The sequence below is a fragment of the Panthera pardus genome, unplaced genomic scaffold, assembly GCF_024362965.1.
Source record: "Panthera pardus isolate Hobbes unplaced genomic scaffold, ASM2436296v1 HiC_scaffold_27, whole genome shotgun sequence".
Classification (NCBI taxonomy): Eukaryota; Metazoa; Chordata; class Mammalia; order Carnivora; family Felidae; genus Panthera; species Panthera pardus.
The window spans coordinates 92,482,968-92,504,854 of NW_026526843.1; the positions used below are offsets into that span (position 1 = coordinate 92,482,968).

General features: G+C 39.1%; 1 non-coding gene across 1 annotated transcript; it reads right to left on the bottom strand.

Annotated features, from left to right (window-relative positions):
• Positions 1–18,983: 18,983 nt before the first annotated feature.
• Positions 18,984–19,109, bottom strand: LOC128774011 (small nucleolar RNA SNORA77). Its single transcript, XR_008418491.1, has one exon. It is a non-coding gene; the product is annotated as a small nucleolar RNA SNORA77 (small nucleolar RNA).
• Positions 19,110–21,887: the final 2,778 nt, after the last annotated feature.

Consider the following 21,887-nt stretch of genomic DNA (forward strand, 5'->3'; position numbering starts at 1 on the left):
TCAAGCCAGTCATCTGCAGGTTCTCCCTGCCTGCTGTGAGTAGTTTTTGGCCCCTGGCCTGAATGTCGTGAGTTTTAAGTAGGTGTGCTTTGGTTTGCTCGTGAAATGAGACTTAACACCAACTCCACCAGATCTGAGGCCCTGAAGAATTCTCTGGTCAGGTGACATGGTGTGGGTAGGGATTTGTGCTTGCCTTCTGGGGAAGTGGCCCACCATGCTGGGCCTGAGGCAAGCTTGACTGAGAAGGGCAATCCTGCCAGAGCACAGTGGGTGGGGCTTGGTGTAAGCAAGTTAGGCAGCCAGCGGCAGGGCTGCACTGCTTCCTCCAGGTGGCTCTGTGTTTATGGCTGGGGGATTGGGGCAGGAAATGGCACCAGCCAGCTCCCGCTTCCTGGAGAGGTGTCTCTATGAATGCTGCCCCCCAGGGTCATGCTCCAAGAAGAGCAAATAATTTCCCTTCTTTGTGTCCCAGGCATTTTTCAGATTACTGTTTCCACACTGTCTGCCTCCAGGTTGTTTGCCTGCCTTCTCTCCAGGAGCAGTGCAGTGCCCTCCAGGTTCTATTCCAGGAAGCCCACTGACCTTTAAAACTCTAGGCTTTAGGCCCTGGTTGCAAGAACTCAAAAAATGCAGCCCCTCTCATTTTCCAAGCCAGTGGCGTTGTCCTTGTGCCTTCACTGTGTGCTCCTCTCTCTCTTGCGCTTCTCCCCAACCACAACTCCCTCCCCTCTGCAGCACCTGCAATCTGTTTCTCCCCTAAACCATGTTTCTGCACTTCCTACCTTCTTTGATGTTACTTCTTCTTTCTCTTTAGTTGTGGAGTTTGTTCTGTCAGTCTTCAGGTCGATTTCTGGGGTATTTATGATGATTTGATAGTTATCTAGTTGTGTTCATGCTGATGAGGGAGTGTGGGGCAAGCTGAGGGAAAAGTACCGGCTAACAGCAGCACCCCGCCCACCCCCCCCCCCCCCGGGTGGGATACTGAGATATGTGTGATATTCCTCGGATGCTCTTGGCTACCTAAGAACAGAGGAAAGGGGTGTAACTGCTTGCCATGGTGATGTGGGAAACTAAGGCAAATGAAAAATTAAATTCCCTTACTGCCTACAGCCCATTGACAAGTCCTTGAAACAGGCAGAGTGACCTCTCTCTAGGAGCTCAGCTGCCTCGATGATGACACTTTGCTAGGGGCAAAAGGGAATCTTGGCTTAACATTATCCCAACCTCCAGGATCCTGTAAGTCTACTTTAACATATAAAAATTCCTTTGGAAACTTCCTTTATCTCAACTCCCCCAAGATATATGCTGGCAATCATACTCCAAGCTTATGACCCCTGATTTACATCTGAAGGGTCTCATGACTGAGGTTTTACTAAATGGTAATAAATGGTGTTTTCCTAAAAGCACCTAGCCTCTCAAGGTCCTAGAAAACTTGCTTCCAAAATTCCTTAGAGACTTACTCTATCCCTGACCCCCTCCCAACCTGAAGGGTATATAATCCCACTCAAACCCCAGTGCTGCTCTTTCTGCCCATAGGTCCTTTCCCCGTGCTTTAATAAAATCACCTTTTTGCACCAAGGACATCTTCAAGAATTCTTTCTTGGCTGTCGGCTCCGGACCACCCCACCATTACCCCCTACACCTCGTCAATGTGATGATACGAGCCTTGGGTCCTTCTCCTACTCTGCTGCAATCTTCAAAATGCACCCCCCCCCCATTCTTGATATTTACCTATTTATTTATTCATTTATTTATCTTTGACATTCTTTACTCATCATCCATCTTGAACAATGGCTCTTGGTGGCCACTAGATGGAAGCCTAACAACACTCACATTTTCAAGTGCCTTTTTGGAAAATCACTTGATTTGTTCAAACTAGGTTTGTGGTATGAACAAAAGCTGTCACTGGCTTTTAAAATCTGAATTCTCATCTCTATTAATTGCTTAATTTCCCAGTGTGAGTGATTTATTGATGTTGCTGTCAGTCACTGGAATCATTGAAGCCATAAGTCAGTTTAGGCATGGTACAGATTTGGAGACCCAAGATGGACTGAGACTAGAATCTTACCATTCACCTTTTCCATGTCACTCCTGAAACTCTGTTGTACTCTCTTTTCCCTTATGGCAGTTTATATTATTTACTCACAATTATTTCTTCCTTCCCTGCCCGCATACTTTCCTAACTCATAATTTTGAGTGTCTCATGTCATTTGTTTTGGTTAATGCTATGTAAGAAGACATAAGGTTTGCCAAATTTGACCAAAAAATGTAAATGTGTTTACATGTTTGGACTTGGCCTCTTATGTTTCTTGAATCCACCACTTGAAGAGCATATCCTGGGCATCTTGAAGAATGAGGAGATGTGTAGAGTGGACATGAACCCAACACAACCAAAGTCAATCCACAGCCAGGCCTAGCAAGTACCAGCTGAGTCCTTCAAAAATAATTCTGTAGACCTGTGTGAATGACATTTCAAAGTTGTTTGTTAGATAGCTTTCCCTGCAGCAAAATTGCCTAAGACAACTCCCCAGAACGTAAGAGTTTCATACCTAGTTCTTTTACTAATATAGTCCTCCCGCACGGAATGATAGTAGCCAAAATTTGATTACTCTCAGCTGTAAACATATAATGGCTGTTAATCATTTTCAGGTTCCAATTCACTTCAGTAAATGCTTTAATAAAACTTTGTCAGAGAGCAAAAGTTTAACTTTATGTAGTTTCCATGACCCAATTACCATGAAAACACTAAGCTTCAAGTAGCACCATAACCTTCTATGATACTTGCAAAGAAAAAAATACCCCCTTAAGTTCAAGTTATTTGGCTTTAGTTCCTTACAGGTTGTGTCAAGTTAGTGTCTTTTATAAAGTAGCACGTGGTAGACAGAATAATAACCTCCCAAAGATGTCTACACCCCAATCCCTGGAATTTGTGAGTATGTCAGTTTACATGACAAAAAGGATTTTGTGTATATGATTAAATTAAGAGCTTTGAAATAGGGAGATTGTATTAATTATACGGGTGGGCCAAATATTATCACTTGAGTCCTTAAAAAGGGAGAAATTTTCCCAGTTATGGTCAGATGAAGATACAATTATGAAAGAAGAATAGTCACATAGATGAAGCATTGATGACTTTGAAGACTGAAGAAGAAGCCTGGAAGCCAAGGAATTTGGGCAGCCTCTAGAAGTTAGAAAAGGCAAAGAAATAGATTTTACCCAGAGGCCTCCAGAAGGTGTTAAGCCCTGCCTACACCTTGATTTTAACCAGTGAGACCTGTGTCAGACTTCTGACCTATAGAACTAAAACAGATATTTGTGCTTTAAAAAAAAAAATGTTTATTTATTTATTTTGAGAGAGAGAGAGAGAGAGAGAGAGAGAGAGAGAGAGAAAACAAGTGTGGGAGGGGCAGAGAGGGAAAGAGAATATCCTAAGTAGGCTCTGTGCTCTGAACACAGAGCCTGATGCAGGGCTCAATCCCATGACCGTAAGATCATGACCTAGGCCAAAATCAAGAGTTGGTCACTTAACCAACTGAGCCACCCAGGCACCCCTGTTTTTTGTTTTTTGGTTTTTGGTTTTCGGGTTTTTTTTAATGTTTATTTATTTTTGACAGAGAGAGAGAGAGACAGAGCATGAGCAGGGGAGGGGCAGAGAGAGAGGGAGACACAGAATCCGAAGCAGGCTCCAGGCTCTGAGCTGTCAGCAGAGAGCCCAACGTGGGGCTCAAACTCACAGACCGTGAGATCATGACTTGAGCTGAAGTCAGAAGCTCAACCGACTGAGCCACCCAGGTGCCCCTGTTTTTTGTTTTTAAAAATAATTATTTTATTTTAGAGGGAGCACAAACAAGCAGGGGAGAAGGGCAGAAGGTGACAGAGAGAACCTTAAGCAGGCTCCATACTCAGCGTGACGCCCAACATGGGGCTTGATTCCATGACCCTAGGATCATGACTTGAGCCAAAATCAAGAGTCAGACGCTCAACCACCTGACCCACCCAGGCGCCTCTGTGTTACATTAGTTTCAGGTGTACAACATATTGATTCAATAATTCTATACTCAGTGCTCACCATGTAAGTGTAATTACCCATCTGTCACCATAAAACATTATTACAGTGTTAATGACTACATTCCCTATGGTGTACTTTGCATCTCTATGACTTCTTTATTTTATAACTGGATGTTTCTACCTATTAATTGCGTTTATCTATTTCACCCATCCCCCCACTCATCTCCCCTCTGGCAACCACCAATCTGTTCTCTGTATTTCAGAGTCGGTTTGTGTTATTTTTAGATTCCACATATAAGTGAAATTACGTGGTGTATGTGTTTCTCTTATTTCACTTAGCATAACACCCTCTTGTCCATCCATGTTGTCACAAACGACAAGCTCTCTTTATTCTTTTTATTTTTTAATGGCTGTGCAGTATTCTATTATGTACATATACCACTTCTTTTTATGCATCTTCTTTATCCATTCATCTGTCAGTGGAACTGCACTTGTTTCCATGTCTTGGCCATTGTAAATAATGCTGCAATAGACATAGAAGTACATATATCTTTTTGAATTAGTGTTTTTGTTTTCTTTGTGGAATCACTGGGTCATGTGGTTAGAAATTTGCATTGTTTTTAAGCTACGAAGTTTGTGTTAATTTATTATAGAAGCACTAAATAACCAATACATACAGCAGTCTTCCTCTCAAAGGGATAGTTTTTAAAGTACTAAGAGCTTCTTAAAAGGCACTGATCTTCGAATCTCTTTATTGTAGAAAATGGGTAGATGAAATAAGATTTTGCTATACTGAGGATTTTTATGTGTTTTTTTTTTCCTTTTAAGCATTTTCTAAAGGTAAAAAACACATTAGAAACATTTAGAGTTGTCTTTTATGGTATCTGTCTCGGGATATGAAGTCCAATTCTGCAAATAGCAGTGGATCCTTATTTTTCACAGATTCTATCATTTGCAAATTTAACTGTTCAGTAAAATTTATTTATAACCTTAAATACTTTTGACACTTTTATAGGATTCACAGATGCAGAGTGGCAAAAAATTTGATGTGCTCAAGTTCACATGCCCACTCTGCCTTCTTCTTTTCTGGATTAATAAAATGAATTTATTATGAAACCAATCAATGGGAATAATAAGTCTCTTCTAACTAATACAAAGCAGTGTAAGCAGAGGTTACATTTGTCAGTTGCATTCCTGAATATCCACTACAGAATTCCATTTATCTATCTATCTATCTATCTATCCATTTTTGAGTATAGTTGACATACAATGTTCCATTAGTTTCAGGTGTACAATTTCGTAATTTGACAAGTCTATACATTATGCTATTATGTTCACCCCAAGTATAGCTACCATCTGTCCTGTTACATCACTATTAGAGTATCATTGAGTATATTTCTCATGCTCTGCTTTTTATTCCCTTGACTTATTCATTCCAAAACTAGTGGCCTATATCTCCCTCTCCCCTGACTTATTTTGCCCAAACCACACCCCTCTCTTCTTTGGCAACCATCAGTTTGTTCTCTGTATTTATAGTTCTGATTCTGCTTTTAGTTTGCTTATTCATTTTTTTAATATTCCATTTATGAATAGAATCATATGGCATTTTTAATTATCTGAGGAATCTCCATACTGTTTTACAAGTGGCTGTACAAATTTACACTCCTGTCAACAGTGCACAAGTCTTCCTTTTTCTCCACATCCTCACCACTTGTTTCTTGTCTTCTTGATTTTAGCTTAACAGGCATGAGGTGATATAACTTTGTAGTTTTGACTTGTACATCCTTGGCGATTAGTAATGTTGAGCATCTTTTCATGTATCTGTTGGCAATCTGTGTCTTCTTTGGAAAAATGTCTATTCAGGTACTCTGCTCATTTATTAATGAGATTGGGGTTTTTTGTTGTTGAGTTGTATAAGTTCTTTATATACTTCAACTATTAACCCCTTATCAGAAATACCATTTGCGATTATCTTCTCCCATTCAGTATGTTGTCTTTTTGTTTTGTAGGTTGTTTCCTTTGCTGTGAAAAAGCTTTTTCTTTTGGTGTAGTCCCAATAGTTTGATTTTGTTTCTGTTTCTAGAAAAATGTTTTGTATCTAGAAAAAAATGTCACTATGGCTGATGTCAAAGGAATTACTACCTATGTTCCCTTCTAGGATTTCTATGGTTTTAGGTCTTTAATCCATTTTGAATTTATTTTCATGTATGGTCTTCAAAAGTAGTCCAGTTTCATTCTTTTACATGTAGCTGTCCAGTTTTCCCAGCACCATTTATTGAAGAGACTGTCTTTTCACCATTGTATATTCTTGCCTCCTTCATCATAGATTAATTGACCATATATATGTGGGTTTATTTGGGGGTTTTCCTTTAATCTATATGTCTATTTTTGTGACAGTACTATTCTGTTTTGATTACTACTGCTTTGTTGTGTATCTTGAAATCTGGGATTGTGATACCTCTAGCTTTGTTCTTTCTCAGGATTGCTTTGGTTGTTCGGGGTCTTTTGTGGCTCCATACAAATTGTAGTATGTTTCTAGTTTGGCAAAAAAAAAAATGCTGTTGTATTTTGACAGGAATTGCATTGAATCTATAGATTGCTTTGGGTAATATAGACATTTTGACAATATTGATTTTTTCAATCCATGAGTATGGAATAGCTTTCCATTTGTTTGTGTCATCTTCAATTTCTTTTATCAGTGTTTCATAGTTTCCAGAGTACAGGTCTTTCACCTCTTTGGCTAAGTTTTTTCCTAGGTATTTTATTCTTTTTGGTGCAACTGTAAATGACGTTGTTTTCTAAGTTTCTCTTTCTGAGACTTCATTTTTAGTAAATAGAATCACTACCAATTTATGGGTATTAATTTTGTATCCTACCACTTTACTGAATTCACTTATTACTTCTAGTAGTTTTTTGGTGGAATTGTTAAGATTGTCTATGTACAGTATCACGTTATCTGTGAATAGTGATGGCTTAACTTCTTTACCAATACAGATGCCTCATATTTATATTTATTTTCGGATTGCTGTGAATAGGATTTCTAGTAATAGGTTAAATAAAAATGGAATCAGTGGACATCCTTGTCTTGTTCCTGACCTTAGAGGGAAAGTTCCCAGTTTTTCACCATTGGGGATGATGTTAGCTATGGGTTTTTCATGGATGGCCTTTATTATGTTGAGGTATATTCCCTCTAACCCCATTTTTTAAGAGTTTTTATCATAAATCATTGATGAATCTTATCAGATGCTTTTTCTGCACCTATTAAGATGATCATATGATTTTTATCCTTTGTTTTATTGAAGTGGTGTATGATGTTGATTGATTTGCAAATATTGAACCACCCTTGTATCCCAGGAATAAATCCCACTTTATCATGGTGAATGATCTTTTTAATGTAATGTTATATGCAGTTTGCTAATATTTTGTTGAATAACTTTGCATCTATGTTCATCAAGGATATTGGCCTGTAGTTTTCTTATTTTGTGGTGGCTTTGTCTGGTTTTGGTATCAGGATAATGCTGGCCTTGTAGAATGTACTTGGAAGCTTTCCTCATTCTTCTATTTTTTGGAGGATAGCTTGAACAGGATAGGTATTAACTCATCTTTAATTTTTTAAGTCTTTATTTTAATTCTAATTGGTTAACATACAGTATTATATTAATTTCAGGTGTACAATATAGTGATCCCACAATTCCATATATCACCTGGTGCTCATTACCACAAGTGCACTCCTTAACCCCTATTACCTATTTAACCCATCCCCACCCACCCACTTCCCATCTGCTAACCGTTAAGTTCTCTCGTTTTTTAAATGTTTATTTATTTTGAGAGAGAGAGGACAAGCAGGGGAGGAGCAGACAGAGAGGAAGAGAGAGGATCCCAAGCAGATGCTGTCAGCACATGGAGCCCGATGTGGGGCTTGACCCCACTACCACAAGATCATGACCTGAGCTGAAATCAAGGGTCGGATGCTTAGCTGACTAAACCACCCAGGTGCTCCCATCAATTTGTTCTCTATAATTAAGAGTCTGTTTCTTGATTTGTGTCTCTTTCTTTTTTACCCTTTGTTCATTTGTTTTGTTTCTTAAATTCCACATATGAGTAAGATAATATGGTATTTGTCTTTCTCTGATTTATTTCACTTAGCATTACAATCTAGCTCCATCTATGTCATTGCAAATGGCAAGATTTCATTCTTTTTTTAAGCTGAACTGTATTCCTTCGTGTGTGTTTATGTATGTGTGTGTGTGTGTACACACACAACACATCTTGCTAGAGGATTATCAATTTTATTGATTTTTTTCAAAGAACCACCCTCTGGTATCACTGATCTCTTCTATTTTAGTTTTGATATCATTTGTTTTTGCTCTAATACTTACTATGTTCTTTCTTCTGGTTTGGGGCTTTGTTTTTCTTTTTCTGGCTTCTTTAGGTATAAGGTTAGGTTGTTTATTTGAAATTTTTCTTGTTTCTTGAGGTAGACCTGTATTGCTATGAACTTCCTTCTTAGAACCACTTTTGCTATATCCCAAAGATGTTGGACCATTCTATTTTCATTTTCATTTGTTTCCATGTACTTGTTGATTTCTTCTTTGATTTCTTGAATGAATGATCCATTCATTCTTGGTTAGTATGTTATTTAATCTCCATGTATTTGTGCTCTTTTCAGATTTTTTCTTGTGGTTGATTTCTAGTTTCATACAATTATGGTCAGAAAGGATGCATGGTATGACTTTGGTCTTTTTGAACTTGTTGTGACTTGTTTTGTGACCTAATATGTGGTCTGTTCTGGAGAATGTTCCATGTGCACTTGAAAAGAATGTGTATTCTGCTGTTTTAGGTGGAATGTTCTGAATATGTATGTTAAATCCATCTGGTCCAGTGGGTCATTTAAAGCCACTATTTCCTTGTTGATTTTCTGTTTGGATGATATGTCCATCAAGGTAAGTGGAGTATAAAGTCCCCTACTGTTACTGTGTCACTACTGATTATTTCTTTTATGTTTGTTATTAACTGATTTATATATTAGGGTACTTCCATGTTGGGTGCATAAATATTTACAATCATATCCTTTTGTTGAAATGTTCCCTTTATTATTATGTAATGTTCATCTTTGTCTTTTGTTACAATCTTTGTTTTTAAAGTGTATTTTTTCTGGTATAAGTATTACTACCTTGGCTTTCTTCTGACATCCATTTGCATGATAAATATTTCTCACTTTCAATCTCCAGGTGTCTTTGGTCTTAAATGAGTCTCCTGTAGGCAGCATATAAAAGGGTCTTGGTTTTTCTCCTGTCACCCTGTGTCTTTTGATTGGAACATTTAGACCATTTACATTCTAAGTAATTATTGAGGGGCACCTGTGTGGCTCAATTGGTTGAGCATCCGACTTCAGCTCGGGTCATGATTTCACAGTTTGTGAATTCAAGCCCCACATGTGGGCTAACAGCTCAGAGCCTGGAGCCTGCTTCGGATTCTGTCTCCCTCTCTCTCTGCTCCTCCATTCATGCTCTGTTTGTCTCTCAAAAATAAATAAACATCAAAAAAATTAAAAAGTAATTACTGGTATATATGTATTTATTGCCATTTCATTCTTATTTTGTGGTTGTTTCTTTAGATTTTCTCTGATTCTTTCTTGTCTTCCTCTATTTCATGACTTTATTTATTTATTTTTATTTTTTTTTCAATATATGAAATTTATTGTCAAATTGGTTTCCATACAACACCCAGTGCTCATCCCAAAAGGTGCCTTCCTCAATACCCATCACCCACCCTCCGCTCCCTCCCACCCCTCATGGCTTTATTTAGTGATAACTTGGGTTCTTTTCTCTTTATTCTTTGCACATTTATGACTGGTTTTTGATTTGTGGCTGCTATTAGGTTTATATATAATATCTTCTGCATATAGCAGTCTGTAATAAGTTGATGGTCGCTTAACTTTAAACCCATTCTTGACTCCTTTCCCCCACCCTCGTCTTAGGTATATGGTGTCATATTTTACATCCTTTTATTTTATGGATCCCTTGACTGATTTTTTCAGAAATATTTATTTTCACTGCTTTTGTGGTTTTTTACTTACATACTCTCATGTGTGATCTTCCTTTCCACTCAAAGAGTCCCCCTTAATATCTCTTTAGGGCTGGCTTAGTGGTCATGAACTCCTTCAGTTTTCGTTTGCCTTGGAAACTTTTTATCTGTCCTCCTCTTCTGAATGGTAGCCTTGTTGGATAGAGAATTCTTGGCTGAAGACTTTACCTTTCAGCACTTTGAAGACATCATGCCACTCCCTTCTGGCTTGCCAAGTTTCTGCTGAAAAATCTGATAATCTTATCATTTTTCCCTTGTAGGCGACATTTTTCTTTCTTAGTGCTTTGAGATTCTCTTTTTATGTTAATCTCTGACATTTTATGTGCCATGGTGAGGACCTCCTCATGGTCATCTCGTTTGGAACTCTTGCGCTTCTTTTACTTGAACGTCTCTTTCCTTCCCCGGGTTAGGGAAGTTTTAAGCTATTACTTCTTCAGATAAGTTTTGTACACCATTCTCTTCATTCTTCTTCTGGTACCCCTACAGTGGGATTGTTTGTTTGCTTAATATTGTCCAAGAGATCTCTCAATCCTCATTTTTAAAATTCTTTTCTCTTTTTGCTGTTCAGCTTGTATGCTTTCCGTTACCTTATCTGCTTCTAGAGTGCCGATCCATTCTTCTGCATCCTTTAATCTACTTTTGATTCCCTGTAGTGTGTTTTGTTTCTTTCAGTTGTTATGTCATTCAACTTTTATTGGTTCTTTTTAATATTTTCTCTTTATTGAAGGTCTGAGTTCTTCCATTCTTTTTCCAGCTTGGTGAGTATCTTTACGATCATTACTTTAAATTCTTTGTCAGGGATATTGCTTATCTTTGTTTCATTTAGTTTTTTTCTGAGTTTTCTTTTTGTTCTTTTTTTTTTTTTTTTTCAGCATATTCCTCTGTCTCTCTGTTTTGCTTGATTTTCTGGGTTTTATTTCTATGGGTTATGTGGAACAGCTACTTCTCCTAAAGTTGAGGGAGTGGTCTTGTATATGGTGTCCCCCATGCAGACTGTGTGTGATTGGCGACTTTTGCTGGCTAGCTGGAGCTTTGGCTGTGTATGCTAATTACTTTTTAAACCTTGTCTTTTTACAGAGAGAATAAGGAAAAATAATAATAAAAGAAAAAAGAAAATAATAAAAGATGAGGAAGGAGAATGAGGAAAAAACAAAAGAAAAATGAAAAAAATAAAAGCAAAATAAGACAAATTTTTAAAAGTAAAAGAAATAAAAGTAAAAGCTAAAACATACACACACGCACACGCACACACACACACACACACACACACACACACTCACAACTTGTTTTATATGCCCTAACATCACAGGGCAGCTGGTGTGGGCTTGTGGATCCTGGGCTCACTGAGGTCACAAGCTCACTGTGAGCCAGACCCTGCTCTGGTCTGAGCTTTTGAAGAGGAGGGGGAGAGAACATTCCTTCCCTTCTTCAGCCCTTTTAAACCATGGCTTTTTTTTCTGTGTCCCAGCATGTCTAGGGCAGGTGTGGGCTTATAAACCCTGGGCTCACTGAAGTTGCAAGGTCATTGAGACAACCGGCTCAGCCCTTTATGGCGTCCAGACTCTGCTCCCATCTAGGCTGGGAGGGAAGGTGGGGTGGGAATGTAAACTGTGTGGTTCTCCAATCCCTCTGACCTGGAGAGCTTTACCATAGCTCCTCTGCCACTTGGCAGAGTTGTAGAATTGTCTATTTTATATGCTAGTTGTCCCTTTAAACTGAAGGTTTTTTTCTGTACCCAAGGACAAAGGGATCTGTTCCTGGTCCCTCAGTACTATTCCCATTGCTATTCACAGTGTGTTGGGGGTGGGGGTTCCCTTTGTTACCATTTCTTCATCTTTCTTATTATTCTCTTGCCATGCTCTCTGTCTTTGGTTATTCAGTATCTTTTCAGTCAGCCCTCACTTCTTCTTCAGGAGGAATTTTGTTAATAGGTGTAATTTGGTGTGTTCTGTGGAGAAGGTGAGTTTCAGGGTCTTCCTACATTGCCATCTTGAACCGGAACCCCCACTCTGCCTTCTTGATTCAGCTTTCATACTGAAAACAAGTGTTATTTTCATGGTCTATTTTGCACCAATTTTTTGTCTTGTTTGTGGGTTTTTTGGTGATTTAGCTGGTTAAAGTGGCCCCCAAATGTAGTGCTGAAGGACTATCTAGTGTTCCTAAGTGCAAGAAGGCTGTGATGTGCCTTACAGAGAATACATGTGTTATATAAGCTTCATCAGGAATTAGTTACAGTGCTATTAACTGTGAGTACAATGTTAGTGAGTCAATGGCATATGTTAAAATAAGTTATGTTTAAACAGTTATACACAGAAAACAAGGTTTTGTATTGTCTCCTTGACAAAAAATATTGTGGCCAAAGAGACTTGCAGCAATTTAACCTTGTATATCCTCTAGGAGCGATGGCTTAATGTCCACTAATTTAGTGTTTACAGAGACTTTGTAGAATATAACTACTGCAAAGGACAAGAAATCAACTGTATTTAGCTAAATAACCTTCATTTGCTCAGTGTCTTCATTTCTGAGTAGTAAACTTGGGATTATAGTTTTGTTTCAGGTTTTTTTCTTCCTCTTGGGTCTAGTTTTTCCTCACTTTTTACTGAAGTAAAACATATATACAGAAAGGTACACAAACATATGTGCAGGGGCGCGTGGGTGGCTGAGTCGGTTAAGCGTCCGACTTCGGCTCAGATCATGATCTCACGGTTTGTGAGTTTGAGCCCCGTGTTGGGCTCTGTGCTGGCAGCTCAGAGCCTGAAGCCTGCTTCGGATTCTGTCTCCTTCTCTCTCTGCCCCTGTTCCTCTCATATTTATTTATTCATTCATTCATTCATTCATTCATTCATCCTCTCTCTCAAAAATAAACATTAAAAAAACAAACGTGCAAAGCTCAGTACGTATTTCACAAAATAGATATACTCGTGCAACCATTAAGCAGATCTCAAACTGGAACATTTCCAACACCCCAGAAGCCCATGTCTTATTTCACTTCCCACTCACCTGGGGATGGGTAAGGTGGGCGTGCCCGTGAGCTCAGCAGGCCTCTCCATCATTTCATGACATCTGTGTCCTCCCCATGAGCCCAGGGTGGGCAGCAGGAAGGCTCAGCATAGCTGGTGGCCTAGGATGGGTGCAATGAGTAATCATATTGCAGGTCCCCTTCCCGGGAAACAGACTCTGAGATGGCGAATTCTCACCAGAACTTTATTAGGAAGTGATTTTTCAATCAAGCTTGTGTGGGGAGTGAAAGAAACAGCATTGGACAGAGGGAGGAGCTGGGCCGCAGTGCAGTCACAGTACAGACCTTCGCTGCCCCCGCAGAGTACTTCGAAGCTGAGATGGCTCTGCAGAATTGCCCCAAATTGCCCCGGTGAACTGGGCCTTAGTACGTTCACGTAAAACATCACTGGATGTGCACTAACATAAAGAAAGCATGACCTGAAGAAAAAGAGCTTTCTCTGGTCTAGGGAGATTAACTCCTAGAGAGAGCTGGCCGCTGAAGGTGGTCAGCCCGCAGCCTGGCAGCTCTGAGGAGTAAGCGTTTTAGTCTCAAAGGCAAATGTGAGTGGCTCAGCAGAATGCCCACCACAAAGCTTTCTCCTAAAAGCATAGATTAGTTTATCATGTTTTCGAACATCACGTAAATGGAATTGTACAGTATTTCCTTTTTTGTGTGTCTGGCTTCATTCACTCATGGCACGTTTGTGGAATTCATCCATGTTGTAGTATGTAGCAATAGTTTTTTCGTTCTCATTGATTATGAAGATGCGACAAGTTAGTTTCTTGGAGGGGGATAGATTTCACATCTTTATTTCTTTAAAACCTCTGTATTTTTCTTTATAGAATTTTTTAAAACATTTGTAAAGTTTTGAAATAAAAAGGATATATATGCTTACGCTGTACAACATGATGTTTTGATATACATGTACATAGTGAAATGATTATTACAGTCAAGCTAATGAACATATCCATCTCCTCACAGTTCCTGTGTGTTTGTGCGTGTGTGTGCGTGCACCTGTGCGTGTGCGTGCGCGCGTGTGTGTGCGTGTGTCTGTGTGTGTGTGGTGGGAGCACCTAATATCTACTCTCTGTCAGAACATCTTCAGTATGTAAAAGAATATTTTTAACTATAGTCCCCCATGCTGTGCATTAGATTCTAGACTTATTCATCCTACATAAGTGCAACTTTGTAACCTTTGACCAACGTCTCCCCGTGTCCCCCACCTCCCCACCCCTGGCAACCGCAGTTCTACTCTCTGCTTCTATGTATTTGACTTTTTGAGATTCCACACGTAAGTGACATCATGCATTATTTTTCTTTCTGTGTCTGAATTATTTCACTTAACATATGTCCCCCAGATTCATCCGTGTTGATGCAAATAGCAGGATCTCCTTTTTAAAGCTGTGTGAATATATATTTTCACACTCCATAATTTCTTTATCCACTCATATACCAATGAACGTTTATTGATCTATCATGCTATTATTGATATTTGGATTGTTTCCAATTTGGGAATGTTAAGAATAACATTGTATATAACTTTTGATGAAGCTATTCATACATTTTTGTTGGGTATATACTTAGGGTTGGATTTGCTAGGTCATAGGATACAGCTTCAGGACATGTTACCAGTTCTTCAAGTGGTAGTGTCAGTTTACACCCCCACAAGTAGCATAAAACTATTTTATTTGCTCCAAATCTTTTCCAGTATTTGATATTATCAATCTGTTCTTGTTAACATGCTAGTCTTTCTTAGGAATGCTGCTGCTGCAAGTGTCCTAAATAAATCCAACATAAGCACAAAGGAGAAGTTGGTGGAAAGGCACTGAGGTATCTCCTATAAGCCTTGGGGATCACTGAATCTAGGAATCACCACCAGAATCTTCTCTTCCTATTGCAACTTTCGTCTATGTTTCTCTATGCCTAGAAGCCTAATTTTCTCTATGTACTAGGTTCTTCCACGTGGTGGGGAGCATGGTTTCCAATATCTTGTAGGCTCAAGCTTTCACCCCCAAAGAAAAGGCTCTCTAATTTGAACAGTCCTTTCCGTTCATTTTTAGGGTACTCAAAAATAACCACTGTATCTTCCAATCTGATTTTGAAACCAATTAATAGACATAGAACTCAGATGACTAAAGCATAAACTTTACATTTGTAGCTAATTACATTTCTAATACTTTACAGTATCCCAAATTAGACAAATTTATGGTGGCAGCAACTATGTTTATCAAACCCCATTTCCTTTTTCTTTTGGCCACATAACTGGACTTTATGGCCTAGCTTCCCATATAATAATGTTGAGCCTTGTTCTGAGTTTTGGCTAATGGAATATGGGGGAAAATCGCATGTGCCATCATCAGGTGTAGTTTAATAACAAGCTCTCTGCACAATCCTTTGGCTTAATCGAGAAGAGGAAAAAATCTGAGATTGTGACATATACACAGTATGGAAGGAGCCTGCGTCTTTGAATGACATGTGGAGTATTTCCCCATCACCTTGACCACCAAACTGCACTGGACTTTGATAAGAACAAAAAATGTGCTTGACAAGCCAGAGAGATTTGGATTGTTTTTTATATTTTTGTATTCTCACTAATGCTCACAGTTCTGTGAGGTGGGAATTGTTTCTTTATGATATTACAGCATGAGGAAACTGAAACCTAGATTACAAATTACTTGCCCAAGATGACATGGAAGCTGGATTAGAACCAGATCTGAGTTTCAACTGTACCCTTAGTGACCTGAGCCACCTCTTTCATAAATGGGGTGTAAACAGGGCACTGGGCCATAGACTTCCGTGAGGCCTCTCCCAGCGTAAGTAACGTGAGAGCAGACAGGTACAGACACAGGCAGGGAAGAGCTGCTGTGATTCCATAGAGTAGCGCAGGAACACCACACGCCCCCTGCCCCAGCTTTCTTGGGACTGTCCTAACCTTCAGCAAGGCAGGTCTCTCCTATTCAGCCACATAGAATAGTCTCTCTTTGCTCAGTTTCTACTAGAAAATGAATGTAAGTTTTTAAAACTCATGAAGAGCTCTAGTTTGAGAATGAAGGATACTTTTCCTCAGAGGGGGCTGCCAAGCCTTTGGCCATGGGTAGGATGAGGGAAGTTTAGGTTATGTGGGCTCTCCTCTCATGTGCTGGCTAGAACATCACCCTTTTGTGTTACTCTTGATTTCAGTACTCTGCTCATGTTTGATAGGTGGCCATTTCTGTGTATGGAGTGGCTTTCCACCCTTCATTTGGGAAGATTGATATTTTATTGTCAGGGTAGAGAAGAGATTTGGATTGCCTTTCCTTGTAGAACTAAAACTAGTTTTCTAGAAAGTTGTTTAGCCCCCTGTTCCCAACCTGTTGTTCCTTGGTCAGTTGAGCTAATAACCATTGCTATTTGTGAATCTTTGTGAATGCTTCTTTTCTTTTCTTTTCTTTTTTTTTTTTTTTTGAGAGAGAGCACACGCGAGCGAGTGGGGGAGGGGCAGAGAGAAAGGGAGAGAGAAAATACCAAGCAGTCTCCATGCCCAACATGGAGCCCGATGTGGGGCTCAATCCCATGAAACATGAGATCATGACCTGAGCCAAAATCAAGAGTCAGATGCTTAACTGACAGAGCCACCCACACGCCCCTGTATATGCTTATTTTCAACAAGAATGTAATTTTGTGAGGTCTCGACAATATTTTCTTCCCTCTTCCCTCTGTAAACTGTTTAGTGCGCATAATAGGTCTCAAATAATTGCCTAGTGCATATACCTACCACTTGGATTACCTAAACCCACACTTGAAATATGGCTCACAAGTGCCCACTGTCCGTTTTTAGTCTAGGAGTGAGGCATGGGGGTGAAATGGCAAAAAAATTTTGTGGCCTGCTCTCAGCACTTACTAGCTCCCATTACACTCAAGCTCAATTCTTGCAGAAATGAGCTCAAGGAGCAGTGGAGATCATCATTGGTCCTTAATACTCTCCTGACAGTTATCTTGTGATTGAGCACATGCAGTTCAAGTATCCCATCCTGCAGTTGTACTTTCTATTCTGGAAGGACTTCAAATTATTCTTCGGTTACATTTGGCCAGATATGGTAGCTTTCTTGTGGAAAGTTCTAGATTAGCAATGGCTCCAGTGACCTCCTACTGCTTATCAAATGATCAGTTTCACCCAAAGAGGAGTGTGGAAGAAGCACTACAGGAGAATGGTGAATAGCAAAAAATCTTGGTGGTAGGGGCTGCCCTGCATAAAGGTGCCACATCTTATTTTACACCCTCGAAGGCAGAGATTGGTTTCAAAAATGGCTCAAAGAATAGGATTATCTTCTAAAGAAATAAGTATGCAATATGATTTTTTTCCTTTATGATTTTTTAAGAAGAAAAATATTTCTACTTTCTTATAACATGTATTTCTCAAGCTATATAGGACAGTTGTCCTAACCTTTGGGTTGTAGTCCTTGGTAGAGCTTTGTCTGAGGACATATAATGGCTCACAATGGACTGCTATTTTCATTAATACGTAAATACTCTTGTAATTAAGAAAATACAAATCTATTTTAAAATTTGTTGCTGGCAACTGCCCATATACCCAGGCGTACCCTGAGGTCATCTGAAGATAGTTCTTTATGCTCTCTGCCTTAGAGATTTCTCTGTCCCCGGGAATGAGCTCAGTTCATGTATGGCAGATCAGAAGGGCTGGGAGTATTTAATGCCCAGAGCAACTACCCTCATACAAGGAAGAACTGTAGTTGGTACATAAATACTCCAGGTTCTTTGTCATGGGAGGGATAATTCTTAGGCGCATAGTTCATAGTCTCTCTGAGACTCCTCATTAGGATTGAGTCCCAGTTGCCTACAGCAGCAATGTGCTCATGAACTCACTGTATTAGACTTTTGCCCTTCCCCGCCTTACTTCTTTATTCTCCTATTGTTTCTTGGTGTTATCTCAAAAACAAACTACTTGGAATCAAATCTTTGTTTCAAGGGTGTACTTGAGGGAACCCTAAAACAAAACATTATTCTTTACTAGGAAATTTTCCTTATTATGGGCCTTCTTTTGACAACCATTACTCTTTATTCTGTGTGTGTGGGCAGGGGTAGTGGATATGAATCTTGTTTTAGTTTAAGAAGGAATCCCTAGGGGTGTCTGGGTGGCTCAAGCAGTTAAGCGTCTGACTTTAGCTCAGGTCATGATCTCGCAGTTTGTGAATTGGAGCCCCGAGTCGGCCTCTGTGCTAACAGCTCAGAGCCCGGAGCCTGTTTCAGATTCTGTGTCTCCCTCTCTCTCTCTCTGCCCCTCCCCTGCTCATGCTCTGTCTCTCCTGGTCTCTCAAAAATAAATGTTAAAAAAATTTTTTTTAAAGGAGTCCTTAAACACAGCAAAATTAGGAGTATGGACTCAGAGAAAAGTGACTCTTTTGTCCTCATGAGTATTCTTACACCTAAAACTCTTTTGGACATGAAGTTTAGCAATGTATGGATATCTCTGCTACTAATACTAAGTAAACCTTGCTCCCTCTCTTCCTCTTCCTCATTAATTGGCTGTGCACTTTTTAACAGCCCTCTAACATACAGCCCTCTAATATACATGAGTGCTAGCCAATTAAATTCTCTTTCAGAAGGAGAAATACATATAACCACCTATACCATAAATGCCATGAAGGCAAGGTCACCATTGTTTCAACAACACCCAGAGCAGGGCATGACACACAGTAGCGGCTCAATAAATATTAGATTTTTAACAAATGAATTATTTAACAAATGAACAAACCAACTGACTAATGAATGAAATCATATGCTCTGGACTTGGTGTTGGTCGGGGCAAAGCAACATCTCTCTCAAAATGTAAACTTCCACATGTCCTGGCACCCAACAGAAATCCACACTGACTTATTTTTCTTCTTCTCCCTGTGTCCCCAGATGGCTGCATCACCCTTGACAGGTAGGTGAACGTGGTTATAGCACGTGGGGATGTTTCTGGGGCAGAGAAAGCACCCACCTGGAGCTGCAGCCGCATGCAGAATGAGTCTGTGCACACTGATTTTTTTTTCCACATACATTTCCTTGTTTAGTTTTGATCACAGACCAAGTAAACTGTTAGCAGTGCTGGAAACACCTTCAGTGACAGCAGTTTGTATAATTGAACGGCTGGAGAACTTTACTGAGTAGGTTTTCTAAGTAAGAACGCTTCAAAGATAGACCCTAACATGAGTGCAGGATTGAAGCTCATGAAACCTGAATGTGTATAGAGAAAATTAACTAGGCTTCTTGGTTTTTCAAATTATGGAGTGAAGAGTCACCCTTGGAAGCTTAGAAAAGATAGTTTCGTTCAGATTAAAGACAGCAATGCATACTTTACATAGTAGACAGGAAATGTGAAGGACATATTTTCCCAGGAGAGTGTGTGGCTTCAAAATATTCATGACTTGAATAAATCATTAGATGAACTCATGGGTAGAAGATTACTGAGACAAGTAAAGGAGGTTTTGGGCATGATCGGGCTTTTAAAGTCAATAAAGAGAGAAAAGTACGAAATAGGGTAAAACATCGATTTGGTGCCATTAATATCATCTGGAATACTGGTTGGATAGTGTGTAGTATTTCATATGTTATGTTGCTATGTCCTGATGAAAGTGATTAATAATACATACCTTTTTGCAAATGTGATAAAAGGCTATGAAAAGTATGTAGAGAATGAGGTCATTGAGGACATGTATGAAAGTAGCCGTCAGTCTCTGGGCCCACATGCTGGAAATGAGTCACATTATCGGATCACATACCAAACCCTTGGTATTAACTGCCCGCACTCTCTTCTGTAATCACCATCAAACTGTGTCATAGAATTTAAACTTTGGGTCTGGGGTTGTGCAGGAAAATGTCACATGATAACATGTGTTAGGGGAGAGGAAGGGAGGGAGAAAAGGGCGGTGGTAGTGATTGAGGACCCTGAACTATATTGTCTCTGAGGAGAGAATAGATGGGAGAAAAAGCTGCATAGAGTCTGAAGTCATGGTTCACATTTTACCAGTTGGATCCCTTAATTATGTTCACAGATTAGAAACAAATTACACTTTCTGGACTCTTCCATGTTAGGAGACAAGTTTCAAATCATATTTCATTGTTTCCAAATTCAATGCTAACTTTTTTAGTCAATGGTGCCGTATGGAATAAAATTGTTGCTTTGTAAAACTGGGAAATGGTTTAAGTAGCCATGACCTACACGATACATTTGTTGTTTAAGGTAATAACTTGTAAAGTTACATTTTTTAATTTTTTTAAATTTTTTAATGTTTTTTTTTTATTATTATTTGAGAGAGAGGCAGAGATGGACAGCAAGCAGGGGAGAGGCAGAGAGAGAGGGAGACACAGAATCTGAAGCAGGCTCCGGGCTCTGAGCTGCCAGCACAGACCCCGACACAGGGTCCGAACCCACAGACCGTGAGATCATGACCTGAGCTGAAGTCGGCCGCCCAACCGACTGACCACCCAGGTGCCCCATAAAGTTACATTTTTAAGTGGGACGTCAAATCATTGCCTCTCATCAGCTTTTGAAGTCTTAATTGCCAAAGGGAATTGTTTTGAGTAAAGTTAATTTTGGAAGTTAAATTTAAATAATTTTTCATATTGTCAATCAATAATTCCCCCAAAAGCATAACCATATGTTTCTTATACATAAAAATAAAAGTACACACTCTTCTATTTTCTTCAAATGTCTAAGGTAATTTTTGCATACAAGGAAAGATTTATGTATTGTTTTTGTCAGGAGTAGAAAAATATTTTCTCAATGTTAAGTTATCCAACAATGGTGGTATATAAATATTTTAAAAGGCTACCAGGGAAAGTTCTGTAACCTATAAAAAATGGTACAAATACTAGAAACTCATTTCTTATGAGGTGTATAAATGTGCGGGAGAACTAAGCAGATTTTATTCTCAAGTTATATTACTTATTTTAAATAAGATTTATGACCTTAGAACAGTGCTCTATAAGGACCTTAACAATAAATACAAACATTTAAAGTTGTTTTGGCAATACTTTGTGATGACACTATACCTGCATGAAATAGTATGTTTTGTTCTATCTATATGTGCTGTGGGGGGGTAGGAGGAAACAATTATTCCTTGGTTATGGTCAATTTCAATTGTGCATAAAAGTAGAATATTACCATAAATTCCCTAGTTCCTGTCTTCCATCTTCAACAATTATTAGTTCATGGCATTATTTCTCCCCTTCCTCCCTTATTATTTTGAAGAAACTATGAGATATCCTATCATTTTACCCACAAGTATTTCATTATGTATCTCTAAAACTGAGAACTCTTTGTTAAATCAAATAATACCATGGGACCTTTAAATGTGCATTTAAAAATTTTGTATTTATAACTGGAAAGGCAAACTGATCTGTTTCAAAGATGAAAACTTTGTTGCACTTAGATGGAGCGCCTGGGTGACTCAGTCTGTTAAATATCGACCTCTTAGTTTCGGCTCAGGTCATAATCTCAGGGTTTGTAGGTTCAAGCCCTGCATCGGGCTCTGTGGAGACAGCGCAGTACCGGTGTGGGATTCTCTCTCTCCTTGTCTCTCTTCCCCTCCCCCATTTGCTCTATCTCTCTCTCAAAATAAATAAACTAAAAAAAAAAAAAATTAAAAAAAGAGTGTCTTACTCTGGATGACTGATTGTTGCTAAGAGATCATTTCATGTAAATCGGCAGTTCCATGAGAAACGGCTCTAAAGAACAATGCACTGCAGTCAGCAAAAGGTCATGGGCTGTGCTTTCCCTTTCTTATTGGAGAAATAAAACTGCAGACTT